The sequence below is a fragment of the Phyllobates terribilis genome, unplaced genomic scaffold (genome assembly GCF_046119375.1).
Source record: "Phyllobates terribilis strain yellow unplaced genomic scaffold, ASM4611937v1 Scaffold_782__1_contigs__length_678473, whole genome shotgun sequence".
In the NCBI taxonomy this organism is placed as follows: domain Eukaryota; kingdom Metazoa; phylum Chordata; class Amphibia; order Anura; family Dendrobatidae; genus Phyllobates; species Phyllobates terribilis.
This window is the reverse complement of record NW_027363542.1, coordinates 147,913-169,031: the sequence shown is the minus strand read 5'-3', so window position 1 is coordinate 169,031 and position 21,119 is coordinate 147,913. Positions and strand designations below refer to the sequence as shown.

Genomic DNA, 21,119 nt, shown 5'->3' with positions numbered 1-21,119 from the left:
CAAGATGGTGGTAGGGGAAGAGACCATGCGGTGCCCAAGATGGAGGAAAAGGGGCGGAGCCAGAAGAAAGTTGGTTTGAGGGAGGGGCTGGAAGTAATAAACAAAGTAGCTGATGTGCATGGCCCGGGTGATGGGATGGATTTGTCTAATATGGCGGAGTCAGTGAATCCTGTTTTGGGAAGAGATGGGGGTGAGGAAATGGAGGTTTTGGAGGAGGAGGATTCTGATTCGGATGGAACTATAACCCCTCAGCAGCGTGATAGGGTTAACAGTGATTGGAGTGAAAATGAGGAGGAAGATGATGGCAAGGAGGAGAGTTATGCCTCCGTGATTAAAAGAAGTAAGGTGGAGGGGTGTTGGTCTGGGGGGCAGGAAGATCCAGTCTCCCTAAGACCAGGTTATTCTAACAGGGACTCGAGTTCTGAGTCGCCTGATATACGTAGAAAAGTGGGTGGCAGGAGTGGGTTTTCTCCTGGTTCATGATGGATCGGGTATGGTGGAGATTTTTTCCTGTTGTTATGATGGCGTTGTGTGTTGCTTCTCTGAATGTACGAGGGATTGGTTCTGCTTGTAGGAGAGCAGGGATACTGGAGTACATTGAGAGTGTGAATGCAGATATTGTTTGTCTGCAGGAATGTGTAATTAAATCTGCCCCGCATGAGAGTGAGTGGAATAAGGGGCAATCTTTTTGGTCCCCATGCTCAGAAAACAGGAATGAAGGGGTGGGCATTTTACTGTGTAATTCCAGTCTAAAGGTTTTAGAGTTTAAAGTAATCATACCTGGGAGATGTTTGTTTTTATTAGTGGATTTTTTAGGTCAGCGGGTACGGGTTTTTAATGTTTATGCCCCTGCTGATAAACAAGCAAGAGTTGGGTTTTTCGAGTCTCTAAAGTTGTTTTTACCAGGCAGAGACTTCACTATAGTGGCTGGAGATTTTAATTGTGTCAGATCCGCAAAAGATCGTAAGAGCTCTACGGAAGGTAGGACTGATGTTACGTCTAATATTTTAAATCAGATTGTGCAGGATTTACGCTACACGGATGCTGGTCTGATGGTTGGGCCAAGTGATAAGTTCACATACATATCAGACAGTGGACGTAGTGTTTCCCGAATTGACTATGTTTTTATGTCTGAAGGGATTAAGGTGGCCAAGTGCAACCACGTGATGACGACTTTTTCTGACCACAAGATGATAGTGGTAGATCTGTGTATAGCTGAGTCCCTGGCTTTTGGAAAGGGACTCTGGAAGCTGAACGTAAGCCTGCTGGAAGAGGAGAGTGTTAAGGTTGGTTTTAATAAAGTGTTTTTGTCTTGTGTGTCTGAACAGCACCTTTTTAAAGATTTGCTAGAGTGGTGGGACTGGGCTAAGGAGAAATTTGCATGTTATTTTAAAGGGGTGTGTTTTAGGAGAGCGAAAGCCAAAAGGGATCATGATGCTGCTGTTATTTCAAAATTGGAAGTACTCCATAAGTTTAAGAGAGCGGGGATGGAGGTGGATAAAGAGATTGCAGATTTGAAGGACGAACTGAAGAAGATACTTATTGAAAAAGGGAAGACTATTATGTTTAAGGCAAAAATAAAGCACATGGAGGAAAATGAGCAATGTTCGAGATACTTTTTTAAAAAATGTTTTAAACCTAAAGGGGTTTTTAAGTCTGTTTTTTCTCCTGCAGGGGAGGTATCTGGGGATGAGATGATTGGCAGTATTCTTTCCTTTTATGAAACACTCTTCTCTAACGATAGTAGAGCCAGTGATGCGGAAATTAATGATTATTGCAAAGTATTAACTAATAATATTCCTGAGGAGAAAATTGGGTTTTTAAGTGAGGAGGTTGGGAAAGATGAAATTAGACGGGCAGTGGATGGCTTGGCGAAAGGCAAGACGCCAGGCTGTGATGGTCTTCCTGCTGAATTTTATGTTAGATTTTGGGATATTATAGGTGTGGAGTTTTCCCGGGTGGTGCAATATGGTTTTACTCATGGGATTTTATCGGTTTCTATGCGTAGGGGGATTGTTACGCTGATTCATAAGAAAGGGGACATGAGGGATATTAAAAATTGGAGGCCCATAACATTGTTAAACAGTGATTACAAAATTATTTCTAAAATTGTGGCTGGTAGACTGGCAGATGTGATAGGTGATATGGTGGGGGAGTATCAGGCATGTGCAGTGCCTGGTAGGAAAATTTCAGATAATTTGCTGCTTCTAAGAGACTTAATTTATCAGGCTAATTTGAATAAGAATGCTCTTTTGTTACAGTCGGTGGACCTGGAGAAAGCCTTTGATAAAATATCACATAGATTTTTGTTCTCTGCTTTAAGTCACCTTGGTGTTCCGGATAAATTATTGATGGTCATTAAGAGTTTTTATTGTGGGGTCAGTAGCCAGATTTTAGTTAATGGGCATGTGAGTTCCAGTTTTAATATTTTATCGGGAGTTAGGCAGGGTTGTCCCCTGTCACCAATTCTTTTTATCTGTGTGGTGGAGGCCCTTTTAAAAAGTGTGCAAGTTGACAAGTGTGTGGCTGGTGTTTTTATTCCTGGGGGATCCGGGGGTCCAGTCAAGTCTTTAAGTTATATGGATGATATTGTTTTTACTTGTGGTTCACAGGCGGATCTCAATAGAGTGAATTTGCACGTAAGGATTTTTTGTTGTGTGGCTGGTATGGCGGTGAATTGGGGAAAGTGCCAGCTTTGTAACTTTGGGAGGCAGGTTGAGGTTAACGTGGCAGGAGTGGAGAGTAGGGAGGAAATTGAGGTTCTTGGTGTCATCTTTGAGAAGGAACTGAAAGGGAAAAGCAGCCTGAAGATTCTAGAAGACAAAATGGATCAGAAGTTGAACTTTTGGAAACTAAGGAACCTGTCGCTGAGAGGGAAAGTGCTGGTAATCAAGTCTGTGATTCTCCCGCTTCTGCTGTACACTGCTTTGATTTTCCCACCTGCTGTGCTTTGGACAAAGAGAGTGACAAGGAAACTGTTTGTGTTTTTTTGGGGATCCAAAATGGAGAAACTAAGAAGAGGAATGGTTATGTGTTCTGTGGAAAATGGGGGTTGTGATTTTCCTAACATTGACTTATTTTTAAGAATGCATTATTTTTTGAACATTTATAAATTATCCCAGTGCAATAACAGGACTGCGGACATGTGCAAATATTTAGCAGGACGGCTTTTCCAGAAATGGAGCTGGTGTGAGAAGGATTTAAGAAAACCAGTTTCGTTTGTGATACCGTTTTTTTATGTGGTGCTTAGGTCCTTCTATGATCAAAATGGGATAAGCTCCATGGTTAGACCGGACAAAAAACTGATTGTCTCAGGTATTAAGAAGAAGGAGATGTTATGTGATGTGCCGTTTTGTAATAATGCACAGTCTGGACAGGTGTGGAAGCTTTTTTTCATGCGTGGAATCAGCAACAGACAGAAGGATGTAACCTGGATGGCGTTGCATGGATGCTTGCCAACAAGAGCTTTTTTGAATGACCGGGGGATAAAGGTTCAAGAACTATGTCCTAGGGAAGGTTGCAATAAGGTGGAAACAATACAGCATATTTTTTGGGACTGTTTTTTTGCTAAAAAAGTTTTTACCTTGTTGTCACGTATGTTTGTTGCTTTAGTTGGTTTTCATTGTTTCGATTTTGAAAGGATTTTAATAGGTCAAGATTTTAAGTACTCGCAAAGGAAGCGGGCAAGCTGGATTATTTTTGTCATATATAAAGAGGTTTTATGGGACGTTCGGAATTTGGTGATTTTTAAAAAGATTGTTTTTTCCCCCATGGAATGCAGAAAGATTTTTCTTGCTAGACTGTTTTATGCCTATTTATTGGATAAAAAGAAGTATGGTGAGACAGCAGCAGAGGCACTCTGGAACTTTTCACATTGGACTTCTTACAGTAAGTAACAGTTAATTGCAGGGTTGTGTTTTTTGGGATTTTGTTTTTGTTTTTCCGAATGATGATTTGAGAACCCGTTATGTGAATATGCGCTATGATGCATAAATTAATGTGGGTCTTAATCTGAGGAAAAAAAAAAAAAAGAAGAAATAAAAAAAAGGAAAAATCTGTTCTTATCAGTTTAATATCTGATACGTCCCCTATCTGGGGACCATATATTAAATGGATTTTTAGAACAGGGAGATGGAAAAAGAGCTTGCTCTGTCCACTCCACGCATTGACCTGGTATTGCAGTATCTCCAGGACCGGTGCACCCCTTCTTTAATGCAGTTTCTAAAATCAGAAAGAATTGAATTCAATGTTTTTTGTTCATTTTGCTTGTTTGTCGGATTTGGGGATGGACTCTTTGGCTTTGCTTTTCTTCTCCTCATTGGATTTTTCATGTTCAAAGTTGCAGAAGCCAGATTACAAGCTCATTTTGGTTCAACTTCAGCAACTGTGCATTGCATTGCCATGTAATGTGATGCAATGCTATCTTTCTAGCTCTCCCTTTTTACTTCCTTTTGGATAAACAGACATATTAGGCAAGCATTTTGGAGCTTTCACCTAAATAACTACAGGTGGTGAGATAAGCTGCACAATATAATTGACCTTTCAGTATATTGTTGCACACACACCATTTATTTAGCAAATGCCCTTGTTATCAACAGCAGCCTTTTAAACTCACCTGAGCTAACAGGTATGTGCGCTGGTTACTCTGCTGCGCTTAAAATTTCTTTTTTGGTTTGCTACAATGCCTTTTCTGAAACGTTGTCTCCTTCTGCTGGAACACTGACTTCTTTCATTTAATGCCTGCAGACTATAAAAGAGAACCCAACCCAAAAAGTTTGGTTGATTAGTCTGTGGCATTCTGTTAAACTGTTGCTTATGGCGGTCTCTGTGAGCTTCTCAGCGACATTCAGCCAGCCAGGTATCCTGCCTGCAGTAGATGGAATGTGGCAATGGAACGCTGGCTGCGCGTGTCATAATAGGCTCTGAGCCTTTATATACCTGTGCACAGCAGCAGCCACCTTCAGTCTGCTGCTGGACAGCCAGCAGCAGCAGCAGCAGGAGAGGTATGTAATCAGGAGCCCTCCTGCTAAGGGTAGACAGCTGCTCGTTCCACCCCACCCCCCGCCTTAATTGGTTCTCCTCCCTTCCAACGGTGTTGAGGCGGGTGGGAACAGCAGGGGGTGAAGGTGCTGTGTTTAAAGAGGTGGAGTTATGCAGATCTAAAACGCGTGGATTGCAGCAGCAGCAAGCCGAAAAGTGCAGGCATGTAAGGGATCTAGAGGTTGACAACATGTCTTCTTAACGGGAGTCCAGGAGCTCATCTCCACAAATGGACTTTTCAGGATCCTTGGGTGGCTCCGTAGTTTGAAACCAATTCTGGTTATCGCTTCTCGGCCTTTTGGCTAAGATCAAGTGTAGTATCTGTTCTTATCAGTTTAATATCTGATACGTCCCCTATCTGGGGACCATATATTAAATGGATTTTTAGAACAGGGAGATGGAAAAAGAGCTTGCTCTGTCCACTCCACGCATTGACCTGGTATTGCAGTATCTCCAGGACCGGTGCACCCCTTCTTTAATGCAGTTTCTAAAATCAGAAAGAATTGAATTCAATGTTTTTTGTTCATTTTGCTTGTTTGTCGGATTTGGGGATGGACTCTTTGGCTTTGCTTTTCTTCTCCTCATTGGATTTTTCATGTTCAAAGTTGCAGAAGCCAGATTACAAGCTCATTTTGGTTCAACTTCAGCAACTGTGCATTGCATTGCCATGTAATGTGATGCAATGCTATCTTTCTAGCTCTCCCTTTTTACTTCCTTTTGGATAAACAGACATATTAGGCAAGCATTTTGGAGCTTTCCCCTAAATAACTACAGGTGGTGAGATAAGCTGCACAATATAATTGACCTTTCAGTATATTGTTGCACACACACCATCTATTTAGCAAATGCCCTTGTTATCAACAGCAGCCTTTTAAACTCACCTGAGCTAACAGGTATGTGCGCTGGTTACTCTGCTGCGCTTAAAATTTCTTTTTTGGTTTGCTACAATGCCTTTTCTGAAACGTTGTCTCCTTCTGCTGGAACACTGACTTCTTTCATTTAATGCCTGCAGACTATAAAAGAGAACCCAACCCAAAAAGTTTTGTTGATTAGTCTGTGGCATTCTGTTAAACTGTTGCTTATGGCGGTCTCTGTGAGCTTCTCAGCGACATTCAGCCAGCCAGGTACCCTGCCTGCAGTAGATGGAATGTGGCAATGGAACGCTGGCTGCGCGTGTCATAATAGGCTCTGAGCCTTTATATACCTGTGCACAGCAGCAGCCACCTTCAGTCTGCTGCTGGACAGCCAGCAGCAGCAGCAGCAGGAGAGGTATGTAATCAGGAGCCCTCCTGCTAAGGGTAGACAGCTGCTCGTTCCACCCCATCCCCCGCCTTAATTGGTTCTCCTCCCTTCCAACGGTGTTGAGGCGGGTGGGAACAGCAGGGGGTGAAGGTGCTGTGTTTAAAGAGGTGGAGTTATGCAGATCTAAAACGCGTGGATTGCAGCAGCAGCAAGCCGAAAAGTGCAGGCATGTAAGGGATCTAGAGGTTGACAACATGTCTTCTTAACGGGAGTCCAGGAGCTCATCTCCACAAATGGACTTTTCAGGATCCTTGGGTGGCTCCGTAGTTTGAAACCAATTCTGGTTATCGCTTCTCGGCCTTTTGGCTACGATCAAGTGCTTTATTGCAGGAGATTGTGGTTGAAGGGCACTCGGGTACCCCTCTCCTTGGCCTGGCAGGATCGTCCACTTTGGTGGACTTAACCTGCTTGCTGCTATTAGGGAGAGGGCTTAGTCCCAGGGTAACGAGTTGCGATCCCCCAGCTTCCAGGTGTTTTTCGCTGCAAGAACACTGGGAGCGCAGATTGCAAGCGGCTGCAATTTGCAACCTTGTTGCGTTTTTCCATGGAGGTTGACCCTAACCTCGTGCCTCTTTATGCGAGGCTAAAAAACTCTATCCGAGTTCACTTCACGGCGGGTGGCTCGGATATGAGGAAATTAGGGTATGTAGTCCAGGACGTGCTCAGGAACCTTCTTGGCGTACAAAGGAATGAAATTCTCTCCATCCAGGATTATCCCAGAAGAGGTGACTATGACATCACATTCACCGGAGAAGGTATTTTTAGAGATGTACTAGAAAAGTTAAAAAAAGTTGAAAATAGTCCTGTTTTGAAAGGGATACAAATTGTTGAGCACGTCCTGGATGAGGTAAGACTGGTTATTGTAAAAGTATTTTCGCCCTTTGTTTCTGCTCCAGAAGTAATGTCATTTCTAGCAATTTATTTTAAAAGTGTTAAATGTATTGGGAAGATATTAAACGAATATAACATATGGACATCTAAGTGGAAATTCCTTGTGAAGTGTACAAGAGATCCAAATACACCAGGTGGTATACGTCTCCCCCCTGCCCGTTTCAAAATTGGGCAAACAAATGGGGATTTCTTCTTTTCTGGGATGCCAGTATATTGCAGAAATTGTGGGCGCTATGGTCATTCAAAAGAAAACTGTCATGTATCATGTAGAAATTGTGCTAGTGAAGAACATGAGACAAAAGAATGCCCTAAGGAAAAGAAATGCAGTTTTTGCCAGACTCCAGGTCACTTTTATTTTTCTTGCCCTCACAGATTTCGGGAAGATGAGCAAAAGGGGAAGTCCAAGACGTCCGACCAAGGACCAAAAGATCAGACCACCCCTCAGGAGGAGGAACAACAACCTGGAGCCTCTGGAGACAATAAGGGCGTACCAAATAGTGAAGTGTCTCCAGAGTCTATGACAGGTAAAATACCAAATCCCAAAACCTGGCTGCAGGACCTGCGGGAGTCCAAAAGGAGGGCTGAGAAGGAGCAGAAGGGCACTACTGGTAAGGTCAAAAGGGACCGGCAAAAGGCCGACACAGAAGCCCATGCCCAGTCTGGGTCTCCTAGGGCTGAGGGCGCTGAGTGGATAAAGGTGGGTCCTAAGAAAAAGAAAAAGGGTGGTTCGGAGGAGGCAGCAGGAGGTGAACAGATGGACACTTCTCCAGAAGGGGACGTGGACGCTGGACCCTCAGAGGTTTCGGTCTCCACTGCTACAGGTGGGGAACGGGATCTTGCTGCCTCTGAAGAGTCAGAGGCTCTGCCTTGTGCGCAACCTCCTCCTATAGGACGACCTTCTACAGGTCAAACAGGGGCGGCGGAACCCCTCGGGGACCCACCTGATGAGGAACTGCATGGCCAGCCAATGGAGACCCAGCGGGTTCTGCCAGCCAGCCCTCCGAGCTATGCCAGTGTAGCATCGGGTTTATATAAATGTGGTAATCTTTCCTCCTCCACGGAGACTCTCGTGACGATACTATCAGATGAGGAGGGAGGCGCAAGCCCAGTGGTCTGATCAGGTTCATCGGACAGGTAAATCCGTTGCTCTTAGTTACCTAAGTAAAATTTTTACATTTTCTAATGATGGCTGAACTCAAAGGTATTTCCCTCAACGTGAGAGGCATAAAATCTAACATGAGAAGAACTGCTCTTTTTAATTTTTTTACGTGTTTTACTGCATCTGTATTTTTTCTGCAAGAATGTAATATCCCACATGAAATGTCATATCAAAAATATAAAGATGAGTGGAAGTGTGGGCCATCTGTCTGGTCCGGATCAAATGCTGCAGGATCAGCGGGTGTAGCCATACTTTTTAAAGGGAACGTTTTAATTGATTTTATTCAGGAAATTTTACCAGGTCGTATTTTATTAGTGAAAGCTTTTATTGATGGTATTAGATGGCAGTTTTTAAATTTTTATGGATCCCCAGAGAAAAATGAAAGAGCCGAAATGCTTGATCTTTTACCATTATTTATTAATAACTCTGAACCTTTTATCTTAGCAGGGGATTTTAATTGTGTTTTAAAAGGTGAACACCGGCGCTCCAGCTCTGTAAGCAGGAACTACGATAAAACCTCAGGTATGCTACATGATATAGTCAAAGATGCTAAATTGATAGACATATATAAAGAGTGTCATAGTGACAGCCCAGAGGACGCCGGTTTCACTTGGAGCAATGCTAATTGTAGCTCTAGGATTGATTTTATTTTTGGTTCAGATAAAACAATACCTGCCAAATGTGAAGTTTTAACTAATATATTTTCAGACCATAAACTTTTATCCTTTACCATAAAAGTAAATGACAACAAAAAATGTGGTAAGAAAAGCTGGAAAATGAACGTATCCCTTTTAACCGACCCGCAGATTTTATCAGATTTTATTGAGTTTTATAGGAAATGTAGAAAAGGGAAAAAAACAAATGAGACTATGAGTGTATGGTGGGATAGAATGAAAGTAAAAATAAAAGACTTTTTTATTAAAAAGAGTATATGTAGAGCCAAAGAAAAATATGAAGAATATAGAATTTTAAATACCCGCCTACAAACATTATTTAAGCTCAGAGACAATGGGATAGATGTACAACTTGATATTTCAAACTTAAAAGAAGAGATTTCAAAATGGCTAGAACAAAAAGGAAAAGAGATAATTTTTCGTTCTAGAGTACAACATAAAGAAGAAAATGAAAAGTGTTCCAGATATTTTTTTAGGAAAAATAAAAAAGAAAAGTGATAATTGACCATATAGATGGTGAGAATAATATAAAAAATATGCTGGGTAAAGTTGAGGTTTTTTTTTCTAATCTTTTTAATGGAAAAAATATAGATAATAAATTAATGGATGATTCGCTGCAAGGACTAACAGCTGTTTTAGATCCCGCATCCCAAGAGTTTTTATCCCAAGTTTTAACGGAACAAGAAGTGTTAAAAACTATTAAAAGTTTTAAAACTGGAAAGGTCCCTGGTCCTGATGGCATCCCAATAGAATTTTATGTATGTTTTTATGATATTTTAAAAGATGATTTGTTTTATTTGTTTACTGAGGTTTTTAATAATAAGGTTTTATTAAATTCCTGGAAGAAAGGTGAAGTCTCCCTCCTATACAAAAAAGGCGATAAATCAAAATTAGAAAACTGGAGACCAATAACACTTTTAAATTGTGACTATAAAATAATGGCTAAAATTTGTGCAAATCGTCTAAAAGAAGTCATCAGCAAAGTTATTCATTCTAATCAAGTGTGTGGGGTGCCGGGGCGCAGTATATGGGACAATCTGAATTTAGTGAAAGACTGTATTGAGGATGTGAAAGACAGAAAGGGGAAAATGGCGATTTTATCTATTGATTTTGAAAAAGCATTTGACCGTGTCTCACACTTTTATCTTTTTAAAGTTTTAGAGAAAATGGGCATACCAGAAGGGTTTTTACTATCGCTTAAAGCATTTTACAAGGATTGTACAAGTAAGATTTTAGTGAATGGTTTTAAGACACAAGAGGTATTTTTACGGTCAGGGGTGAAACAGGGATGCCCTCTGTCCCCCCTACTGTTTATCTGTGCACTGGAACCAATGTTATGTGCAATACGCCAAAATAAACAGATATGCGGTGTCCCTCTGCCTGGAAGCGGTGGTTTGGAGGCCAAGGTTGTAGGCTACATGGATGACGTGGCGGTCTTGTGTACAGATGCACCATCACTAACGGCCACTCTCCATCAAGTGCAATCCTTTTGTCTAGCTTCTGGCTTTAAAATCAATTTTAATAAGTGTAACATTTTAAGTGTTGGGGGGATGATTTTACGTGATGTACCAATTAATGTCTCCGAATCCATTTCCATTTTAGGTATATCATTCACTGAAAATAATGATGGTTATAATAGTTGGGAAACAGTTACACAGAAAGTAAATACGAAAATATGTATGTGGAACATGAGGAGACTTACAATGGAGGGTAAAGTATTGGTTTTAAAGATGGTGATTTTACCTCTTTTATTGTATCTTAGCATGGTTTTCCCCCCGCCTGTTAATGTTTTAAAAAAGATAACCAAAACCTGTTTTACCTTCTTTTGGAACTCAAAAATGGAAAAGCTGAAAAGAGAAATCGTGATGAAATCAAAAGTAAAAGGTGGTAAAGATTTTCCAGATTTTAATAGGTTTCTTTTAATCCATCTGTTCGTTTACTGTTTTAATGCCCTTTTTAAGAATCACTATTGGTCCTTTTTTATGCGTTTTAATACAGGATTTTTTATGAGAAAGTTTGGATGGTATGAAGTTAATATATCTGTGCCCCATGCTTTTAATTTGTCGACGCATTATGAGATTTTAAGGAAAATAGTGTCCGATTTTAATTTAGGGACTAAGAAAATAGAGGAATTAAGAAATAGTAAGAAACTAATTAAAGAAATACGTAAAAGTGAGGAAATATGTAATGTTGACAGATATGATGATGACAAATCTATGTCTATCTGGAAAATGATTAACGTTTTTTATCTTTTTAATGAACAGAGAGATCTGGCTTGGAGTTGCATGCACCGCTGTCTTCCTTGCCGGGCATTCCAATACAGAAGAGGATTTGTGAGGTCTGCCATCTGCCCAAGAGCCGGATGCCAAGACGAGGAAATGGTGGAACATCTATTACGGACATGTAATTTTGCAAAGGATTTCTGGAGAAGACTGCTCCCCCTACTGGAAAGGGTGGCAGACCTCAAGGACTTTACATATAAAACTGTGCTATACGGACTTATGGAATGCCCCACAATGGACCAGTACACAATGGCTTGGAAGACAGTGAACTGCGCCAAGTCATCTCTCTGGAAAGCGCGCAACATTGCTATTTTTAAACAAGATGTTTTATCAGTGAATGATGTTTTAAGTTTATGTTTATGTGAAATGTATACTTATTATTTAATTGACAAAAAGAAGAATGTACATATTTCCAAAAAATGGCTTGTTGACCAATGGAACCTAATTATTTAAAATCTTTGTATTTTTTTGTTTTGTAAATTTCATTTGTCTTTTAACGTTTGGTATTTGTGTAATTATGCTTGTAATTTGTTAAAGTTTTAATAAACGGTTTTATCCCTCTGCAGGGGATAGCCAAATTAAAAATCTGTTCTTATCAGTTTAATATCTGATACGTCCCCTATCTGGGGACCATATATTAAATGGATTTTTAGAACAGGGAGATGGAAAAAGAGCTTGCTCTGTCCACTCCACGCATTGACCTGGTATTGCAGTATCTCCAGGACCGGTGCACCCCTTCTTTAATGCAGTTTCTAAAATCAGAAAGAATTGAATTCAATGTTTTTTGTTCATTTTGCTTGTTTGTCGGATTTTGGGATGGACTCTTTGGCTTTGCTTTTCTTCTCCTCATTAGATTTTTCATGTTCAAAGTTGCAGAAGCCAGATTACAAGCTCATTTTGGTTCAACTTCAGCAACTGTGCATTGCATTGCCATGTAATGTGATGCAATGCTATCTTTCTAGCTCTCCCTTTTTACTTCCTTTTGGATAAACAGACATATTAGGCAAGCATTTTGGAGCTTTCACCTAAATAACTACAGGTGGTGAGATAAGCTGCACAATATAATTGACCTTTCAGTATATTGTTGCACACACACCATCTATTTAGCAAATGCCCTTGTTATCAACAGCAGCCTTTTAAACTCACCTGAGCTAACAGGTATGTGCGCTGGTTACTCTGCTGCGCTTAAAATTTCTTTTTTGGTTTGCTACAATGCCTTTTCTGAAACGTTGTCTCCCTCTGCTGGAACACTGACTTCTTTCATTTAATGCCTGCAGACTATAAAAGAGAACCCAACCCAAAAAGTTTGGTTGATTAGTCTGTGGCATTCTGTTAAACTGTTGCTTATGGCGGTCTCTGTGAGCTTCTCAGCGACATTCAGCCAGCCAGGTATCCTGCCTGCAGTAGATGGAATGTGGCAATGGAACGCTGGCTGCGCGTGTCATAATAGGCTCTGAGCCTTTATATACCTGTGCACAGCAGCAGCCACCTTCAGTCTGCTGCTGGACAGCCAGCAGCAGCAGCAGCAGGAGAGGTATGTAATCAGGAGCCCTCCTGCTAAGGGTAGACAGCTGCTCGTTCCACCCCACCCCCCGCCTTAATTGGTTCTCCTCCCTTCCAACGGTGTTGAGGCGGGTGGGAACAGCAGGGGGTGAAGGTGCTGTGTTTAAAGAGGTGGAGTTATGCAGATGTAAAACGCGTGGATTGCAGCAGCAGCAAGCCGAAAAGTGCAGGCATGTAAGGGATCTAGAGGTTGACAACATGTCTTCTTAACGGGAGTCCAGGAGCTCATCTCCACAAATGGACTTTTCAGGATCCTTGGGTGGCTCCGTAGTTTGAAACCAATTCTGGTTATCGCTTCTCGGCCTTTTGGCTAAGATCAAGTGTAGTATCTGTTCTTATAAGACCACAAGAGCTACGATCTACACTTGACGAGAGCGATCGAACTCGGAAGGAGAAGAGCTTCGGAGCCCAGCTGACATCGGAGAAGGAAGGCGGATATCGGTGGGAGGAAGAAGCTCTAAAGAATCCAGAAGAAGACGAAGACTCGGAGAAGAATCGGGCTGTCCTGTGGAATCTTCGAGGAAGAAAATCATCGAGACAAAGACCTTTCGGGGAATTTGTCCAGAACACGACGGGAGAAGAATCTGCATAGCTCCACCCATTCCGGGAAAAGTTCCAGATCCAGCTCCAAGAAGTAACTGCAGGAGGAAAGCCATGGCAAGCGCTGCGAGGAAGGCCGAAAAGAAGAGCCTGGAGCAGGGGACAGCCAGGAGGGCCCAGCCAGGAGCCGATTCTGACCCCAAGGACTCTGCCTCCACGACTGGCCAGCAGAAGGGACCCCAGAAGCCCCGCCACGAAGCTCCAGCCCTGGAGCCATGGATGCGGCAGACGGTGGCCCTGAAGCTGAAGGAAGTGGATGGGAGGGTGCCGGACATGTCCTCGGACGTGTTCTGCCAGAAGATGCTGCTGGATCGAGGCTTCTCCAGGTCGGACACCCTCAGCATCCAGACCTTCTTGACGGGGATCTTCTTCGTCACCTTCGCCACTGTGAACACCTGCAGGAGGTTCTGGGAAATGGTAAGCGCAAAAGGACCAGATAATTCTTTCTCTGCCTTTACAGGTAGCTGCCCTATCCAGAGGGACGAAAGGAGGATCACGGTCTCCATGCGCAACCCGCACACCCCAGGCCAAGACATCTGTACCTTCCTGAGACGCTTCTGTTTGGTTGTGAAGGAACCTTCTCACATCCTGAATGGACTCGGCTTCTGGACAGGTAAGTGGTCGGTGACCGTTAGACTTCACAGGGACCTGGCGTACTCAGACGGACTTCGGCACCTGCCCCCGACATTCTCCCTGGGCAACTCCTACGGCCTCATCTATTACCCGGACATGCCGCGGAACTGCAGGAGATGCGGCAAGAACGGCCACGAGATGAAGGACTGCAAGGAGGATGCCTGCAGGATTTGTCGAGTGACGGGACACAGCTCGAAGGACTGCCCGAAGAAGACGTCCTGCAACCTGTGTGGGCTGGCGGCTCATCTGTACAAGGATTGCCCCAAGCGTGAGAGATCCTGGGCATCGGTGGTTGCGACGACCCCAGCTACGGAGGACAAGGCCCCGATGACCAGGCCTGTGAAGGTCAAGGACGCGACGACCAAGGCCCCAGCGGCCAAGGCCGAGACGACCAAGGCCAAAGCGGTCAAGGAGTCGGTGGCCAAAGCCCCAGCGACGGTCCCAGCAGCTCCGAAGCAGAAGAAAAAGTCAAAGGAGGGTAAGAGTTCTGTCACCCCTCTCTCGATCCCTCCCCCTGCCACCCCCGTCCAATCCCCCCCCACCCCGGCCACCCCTGCTGAGGATTCCACTTCCTCTTCCTCCTTCCCCTACTCCTCAGCAGGTGTCCTTTCCCCTGCCCCGGCAGCCACTCTCCCTCCCCAGACCATGGTAGCGGTGGAATTAACCTTTCCTCCACCCGCCGCTATCTATTCCGAGGAGGATTTTCCCCTTCTTGTCTCCCCAGTTCCAACCCGGGGAAAGAGGAAGGTGGAGGACAGCCCTGCTACTGAATCCTCCAAAAAGAAGATTCTGGATTTCGTAGGCGAAAAGGAGGATACCCTCCCTGAGCCAGAAGAGATGGAGCACATGGTTGAGACCCTGGTGGCCGAGCCAGAAGAGGAGGAACTGGTGGTCGCCGAGATCGAGGCCGCGTTGCTTGACCAGATGGAGGAAGAGGGCCTGCTGGTGATCCCGTCACCAGCAGTCAACACCGACGAGGGACCACCCGACCGGAGTGGTAACTAAGGTGTATTGCCTGCGCTAACTTTTTCTTTTTTCCCTACATGATGGCTAATATTAACTTATTTTCCATTAATGTCAGGAGCATCAAGGACAAGTTCAGACGTCAGACTATTTATGCCTTCCTTACTTCCCAGTTGTGTGATGTTTATATGTTGCAGGAATGTTCCCTTCCCTCCTCTAGGTCCTTCAAACATCTGGCCAGGGAGTGGTCCCACGGTCCATCCTACTGGTCCGGTGGGGGTGACTGCAAGTCTGCGGGGGTCGCAATTCTCATCAGGGGGGGCGCATTCACGCTTGAGTCCGTCCAGGAGCTCATCTGCGGCAGGGCTCTTGTTGTAGATGGCAACTGGGCGGGAGAACCTGTCAGGTTCATCAACGTGTATGCGTCCCCACTGAAGAATGAGCGTTTGGAGCTTTTCCAGACCCTGCGGCTTCAGCTTGCCACCACCAGGACCTTAGTGATGGCCGGGGATTTCAACTGCCCCATCGAGGAGGATGGTCGTAGTTCTAGCACATCTGCCAAGTTGGACATCACGTCCAAGCTGCTCATCGAGATGGTAACCGAGGCCTCTCTTCAGGACGTGGTGGGCTCCATGGGGAGAGGCTCCACGAACTATTCGTGGAGCCGACCCGATGGCTCACTCCGCTCCAGGATTGACTTTGTGTTCACCTCTCGGGCAGTCAGGCAGAGTAGGCACTCGATGGTCTCCTGCTTCTTCTCCGACCACAGAGCCATTCACTTACAAGGTGTCCTCGGCGACGGTTTTCCGTCCGGCCCCGGCTCCTGGAAGCTGAATTGTGCTCTGCTGGCTCAGGATGAAGTCGTGGAGGAGCTGAGAGCAGCCTACGCAATGTGGCAGTCCTACAAGGGTAGCTTCCAAACAGTCTCTGATTGGTGGGAATATGTTAAACTTGAGTTTCGCTGTTTCTTTCAGGCCAAGGGTCGACAACAGGCGTGTGAGAAGAGGAGGGACTTCAGAGGGCTGCAGCGCGAGCTGCGGTCGCTGCAGGACCTTCTTCACTGCGGCTGGGACGTGAGGGAGGAGCTGGAGGAGACCAAGAAGAGCCTGAAAAGGCACTTTGAGGAGGAGTCCAAGCGAATCGTCTTCCGTTCCAAAGTGGAGAATCTGGAGAAGGGTGAGAAATGTAACTCATTCTTTTTCAGGAAACTTCATGCCGGTCACACGCCCCTGAACGAGCTGCGAGACGAGAGCGGAAACATGCGACGTGGGAAGGAGGACGTGATGAGGGTCGTCAGCGACTTCTACAGCGAACTCTACTCCCACAAGACTACTGACCCCGACGCTGCTGATAAGTTCCTGTCAGGTATCACTAACCATCTTGATCCTGCAGGCACGGCAGCCTTGGACAAACCTCTGATGGTGGGCGAATTGCTCTCTGCCGCTAAATCCTTTAGGACCGGCAGGACCCCGGGCAGTGATGGTCTTCCAGCGGAGCTCTATGTAGCGCTGGGAGACCTCATCTGTCCGGACCTGTTGGACCTGTACGAGGAGATGGTGGTGGAGGGTAGAATGCCTCCATCTTTGAGGGAAGGAATGGTCACGATCCTGTACAAGCGGAAGGGAGAGAGGTGCGACCTGAGGAATTGGCGTCCCATCACTCTGCTCAACGTGGACTACAAGATCCTGGCCAAGACGATGGCGACACGACTTAAGACGGTCATCGGACGGATCATCCACCCGGACCAGACCTGCGGCATCCCTGGACGTCGCATCGCAGACAGCCTCGCTCTCGTGCGGGACACGGTCGAGTACATCAAGGTCCGCCGCGCACACGCGGCCCTGGTCTCCTTGGATCAGGAGAAGGCCTTCGACCGGGTTTCCCACGAGATCATGGGCCGAGCTCTGCACCGGTTAGGTTTGGGTAACATGTTTTGTTCGTATGTCCGTCTGATGTATTTTGATATCCACAGCTCGGTGTTGGTGAACGGCTGGAAGACTGACCCCTTCCCTGTCCTCTCTGGGGTCAGACAAGGCTGCCCTCTATCACCTCTTCTTTTTGTTTGTGTTATAGAACTCTTCGCAGAGGCTATCCGGCAGAATGGAGAGATCAGAGGGATCACCGCACCGGGTCCGGGACGACACGAGGTCAAGTGCTCGCTCTACATGGACGACGTCACCGTCTTCTGCGCTGATCGTGGTTCAGTCGACGCCCTCGTCCAGACGTGTGAGAGGTTCGGCCGGGCTTCAGGGGCCAAAGTCAACTGCAGGAAGTCGGAAGCCATGCTCTTCGGGGATTGGCAGCCGGCCTCCTCTGCCCCCTTCCCCTTCAACATTCAACCGGATTTCCTCAAGGTGCTGGGAGTCTGGTTCGGGAAGGAAGGAGCGGCCCTCAAGTCCTGGCAAGAACGCTTGGCCAAGGTGAAGCAACGGATCGGACTCTGGAGCCTCAGACACCTCACTTGTGAGGGTAAGGCACTCGTCCTGCGTAATGAGGTCCTGCCCGTCTTGCAGTACACGGCGCAGGCCTGGCCCCCACACGTCACTGTGTGCAGGGCCATTACCAAGACAGTGTTTCACTTTGTCTGGGGATCCAAGATGGACAGAGTCAGGCGGGCCGTCATGTACAAGGAGCCTTGCAAGGGTGGGAAGGGCGTTCCAGATATCCCCACCCTCCTGCGATCCTCTTTTGTGTGTGATTGTGTCCGCCGGACTTTGCAAGTCAAGAATGGCTCCGCGGGCAGGTCCATGTCTCACTTCTTCCTGCTTCCTCTTTGGAAGCGACTCGGCTGGGACAAGTGGGACAGCTCCTTCCGCTACAACTGGACGACGCCATGGTTCTACGGAGACGTCGTTCGATTTGTGGGGGAGCATCAACTGGAGGGACTCAAGCCCGACTTGTGGAAGCCCAAAACTATCCACAAGCTAATCAGAGCCAAGGATGACGTGGAGAACATCACAGGACTTCACCAGGACACGCTGGAGACTGTGTGGACAAATGTGTCGTCTGACAGGCTGACCAACGGGCACAAGGACTTGTCGTGGATGGCGATTCAGGGCGGACTGCCCGTCCGGTCATTCATGCATGCCCGGAACCTGTGCAAGACCCGGTACTGCCCAAGGTGCCCCTTCGTGGAGGAAACATCTTTGCACACTTTTTGGGACTGCGGATTTGCACAGCGCCTATTGACTGCACTTGAGGACGACCTGAGGAACTCTGTCCCCAGGGCGAGCCTATCGCACCATTCTGTGCTTTATGGACTATTCCCTGGGGTTCATACCGTCGGAGCCATCCAGGAGGCTTGGCGCCTTATGAACTGCTTCAAGGATGCCGTTTGGGTCGCCAGGAACCGGCTCATCTTGAGGAGGGAGAGGATGTCCATCCAGGACTGCCGCAGGCTGATCCACAGCCTGCTCAGAGACTATTCCATCATGGACGGTCCGGAGGACGAGGATGAGGACTAAACCCCTCCTCCCCCTCTCCCCTTATGTGTCTTGTCTTTCAATAAAGCTTCGGGCCTGTGATTTTCCCCTCCCCGTCCCCTTTTTCCCAATCCCTATCCCTTATCACGGTTCGTCGTACTGTATTGATTGACATGCTTTTTCTTTCAGATTGAGTGTTTTGTGTAGCATAGGGGTGCGATGTGTCTAGTTAGTGCGTCGTATCCTCATGCTATGTAAATATGATGTAGAATTCTGTGTGTACTGGGCTGCGGCACTGTACACTGTCTGTTAACTTATTTTTTGTGCTAATAAAAGATATATTCAATCAAAAAAAATCTGTTCTTATCAGTTTAATATCTGATACGTCCCCTATCTGGGGACCATATATTAAATGGATTTTTAGAACAGGGAGATGGAAAAAGAGCTTGCTCTGTCCACTCCACGCATTGACCTGGTATTGCAGTATCTCCAGGACCGGTGCACCCCTTCTTTAATGCAGTTTCTAAAATCAGAAAGAATTGAATTCAATGTTTTTTGTTCATTTTGCTTGTTTGTCGGATTTTGGGATGGACTCTTTGGCTTTGCTTTTCTTCTCCTCATTGGATTTTTCATGTTCAAAGTTGCAGAAGCCAGATTACAAGCTCATTTTGGTTCAACTTCAGCAACTGTGCATTGCATTGCCATGTAATGTGATGCAATGCTATCTTTCTAGCTCTCCCTTTTTACTTCCTTTTGGATAAACAGACATATTAGGCAAGCATTTTGGAGCTTTCACCTAAATAACTACAGGTGGTGAGATAAGCTGCACAATATAATTGACCTTTCAGTATATTGTTGCACACACACCATCTATTTAGCAAATGCCCTTGTTATCAACAGCAGCCTTTTAAACTCACCTGAGCTAACAGGTATGTGCGCTGGTTACTCTGCTGCGCTTAAAATTTCTTTTTTGGTTTGCTACAATGCCTTTTCTGAAACGTTGTCTCCCTCTGCTGGAACACTGACTTCTTTCATTTAATGCCTGCAGACTATAAAAGAGAACCCAACCCAAAAAGTTTGGTTGATTAGTCTGTGGCATTCTGTTAAACTGTTGCTTATGGCGGTCTCTGTGAGCTTCTCAGCGACATTCAGCCAGCCAGGTATCCTGCCTGCAGTAGATGGAATGTGGCAATGGAACGCTGGCTGCGCGTGTCATAATAGGCTCTGAGCCTTTATATACCTGTGCACAGCAGCAGCCACCTTCAGTCTGCTGCTGGACAGCCAGCAGCAGCAGCAGCAGGAGAGGTATGTAATCAGGAGCCCTCCTGCTAAGGGTAGACAGCTGCTCGTTCCACCCCACCCCCCGCCTTATTTGGTTCTCCTCCCTTCCAACGGTGTTGAGGCGGGTGGGAACAGCAGGGGGTGAAGGTGCTGTGTTTAAAGAGGTGGAGTTATGCAGATCTAAAATGCGTGGATTGCAGCAGCAGCAAGCCGAAAAGTGCAGGCATGTAAGGGATCTAGAGGTTGACAACATGTCTTCTTAACGGGAGTCCAGGAGCTCATCTCCACAAATGGACTTTTCAGGATCCTTGGGTGGCTCCGTAGTTTGAAACCAATTCTGGTTATCGCTTCTCGGCCTTTTGGCTAAGATCAAGTGTAGTATCTGTTCTTATCAGTTTAATATCTGATACGTCCCCTATCTGGGGACCATATATTAAATGGATTTTTAGAACAGGGAGATGGAAAAAGAGCTTGCTCTGTCCACTCCACGCATTGACCTGGTATTGCAGTATCTCCAGGACCGGTGCACCCCTTCTTTAATGCAGTTTCTAAAATCAGAAAGAATTGAATTCAATGTTTTTTGTTCATTTTGCTTGTTTGTCGGATTTTGGGATGGACTCTTTGGCTTTGCTTTTCTTCTCCTCATTGGATTTTTCATGTTCAAAGTTGCAGAAGCCAGATTACAAGCTCATTTTGGTTCAACTTCAGCAACTGTGCATTGCATTGCCATGTAATGTGATGCAATGCTATCTTTCTAGCTCTCCCTTTTTACTTCCTTTTGGATAAACAGACATATTAGGCAAGCATTTTGGAGCTTTCACCTAAATAACTACAGGTGGTGAGATAAGCTGCACAATATAATTGACCTTTCAGTATATTGTTGCACACACACCATCTATTTAGCAAATGCCCTTGTTATCAACAGCAGCCTTTTAAACTCACCTGAGCTAACAGGTATGTGCGCTGGTTACTCTGCTGCGCTTAAAATTTCTTTTTTGGTTTGCTACAATGCCTTTTCTGAAACGTTGTCTCCCTCTGCTGGAACACTGACTTCTTTCATTTAATGCCTGCAGACTATAAAAGAGAACCCAACCCAAAAAGTTTGGTTGATTAGTCTGTGGCATTCTGTTAAACTGTTGCTTATGGCGGTCTCTGTGAGCTTCTCAGCGACATTCAGCCAGCCAGGTATCCTGCCTGCAGTAGATGGAATGTGGCAATGGAACGCTGGCTGCGCATGTCATAATAGGCTCTGAGCCTTTATATACCTGTGCACAGCAGCAGCCACCTTCAGTCTGCTGCTGGACAGCCA

General features: G+C 45.5%; 4 non-coding genes and 2 pseudogenes across 4 annotated transcripts; all 6 read left to right on the top strand.

Annotated features, from left to right (window-relative positions):
- The first annotated feature begins 3,989 nt into the window (after positions 1–3,989).
- On the top strand, positions 3,990–4,207 carry LOC141240059 (U2 spliceosomal RNA; annotated as a pseudogene).
- A 1,115-nt stretch (positions 4,208–5,322) lies between these two features.
- On the top strand, positions 5,323–5,513 carry LOC141240114 (U2 spliceosomal RNA). The gene has a single exon (XR_012305416.1). It is a non-coding gene; the product is annotated as a U2 spliceosomal RNA (small nuclear RNA).
- Positions 5,514–11,902: 6,389 nt separating this feature from the next.
- LOC141240046 (U2 spliceosomal RNA) lies at positions 11,903–12,086 on the top strand. Its single transcript, XR_012305365.1, has one exon. It is a non-coding gene; the product is annotated as a U2 spliceosomal RNA (small nuclear RNA).
- A 1,115-nt stretch (positions 12,087–13,201) lies between these two features.
- Positions 13,202–13,279, top strand: LOC141240070 (U2 spliceosomal RNA; annotated as a pseudogene).
- A 5,564-nt stretch (positions 13,280–18,843) lies between these two features.
- LOC141240050 (U2 spliceosomal RNA) lies at positions 18,844–19,038 on the top strand. Its single transcript, XR_012305369.1, has one exon. It is a non-coding gene; the product is annotated as a U2 spliceosomal RNA (small nuclear RNA).
- Positions 19,039–20,153: 1,115 nt separating this feature from the next.
- On the top strand, positions 20,154–20,344 carry LOC141240113 (U2 spliceosomal RNA). The gene has a single exon (XR_012305415.1). It is a non-coding gene; the product is annotated as a U2 spliceosomal RNA (small nuclear RNA).
- Positions 20,345–21,119: the final 775 nt, after the last annotated feature.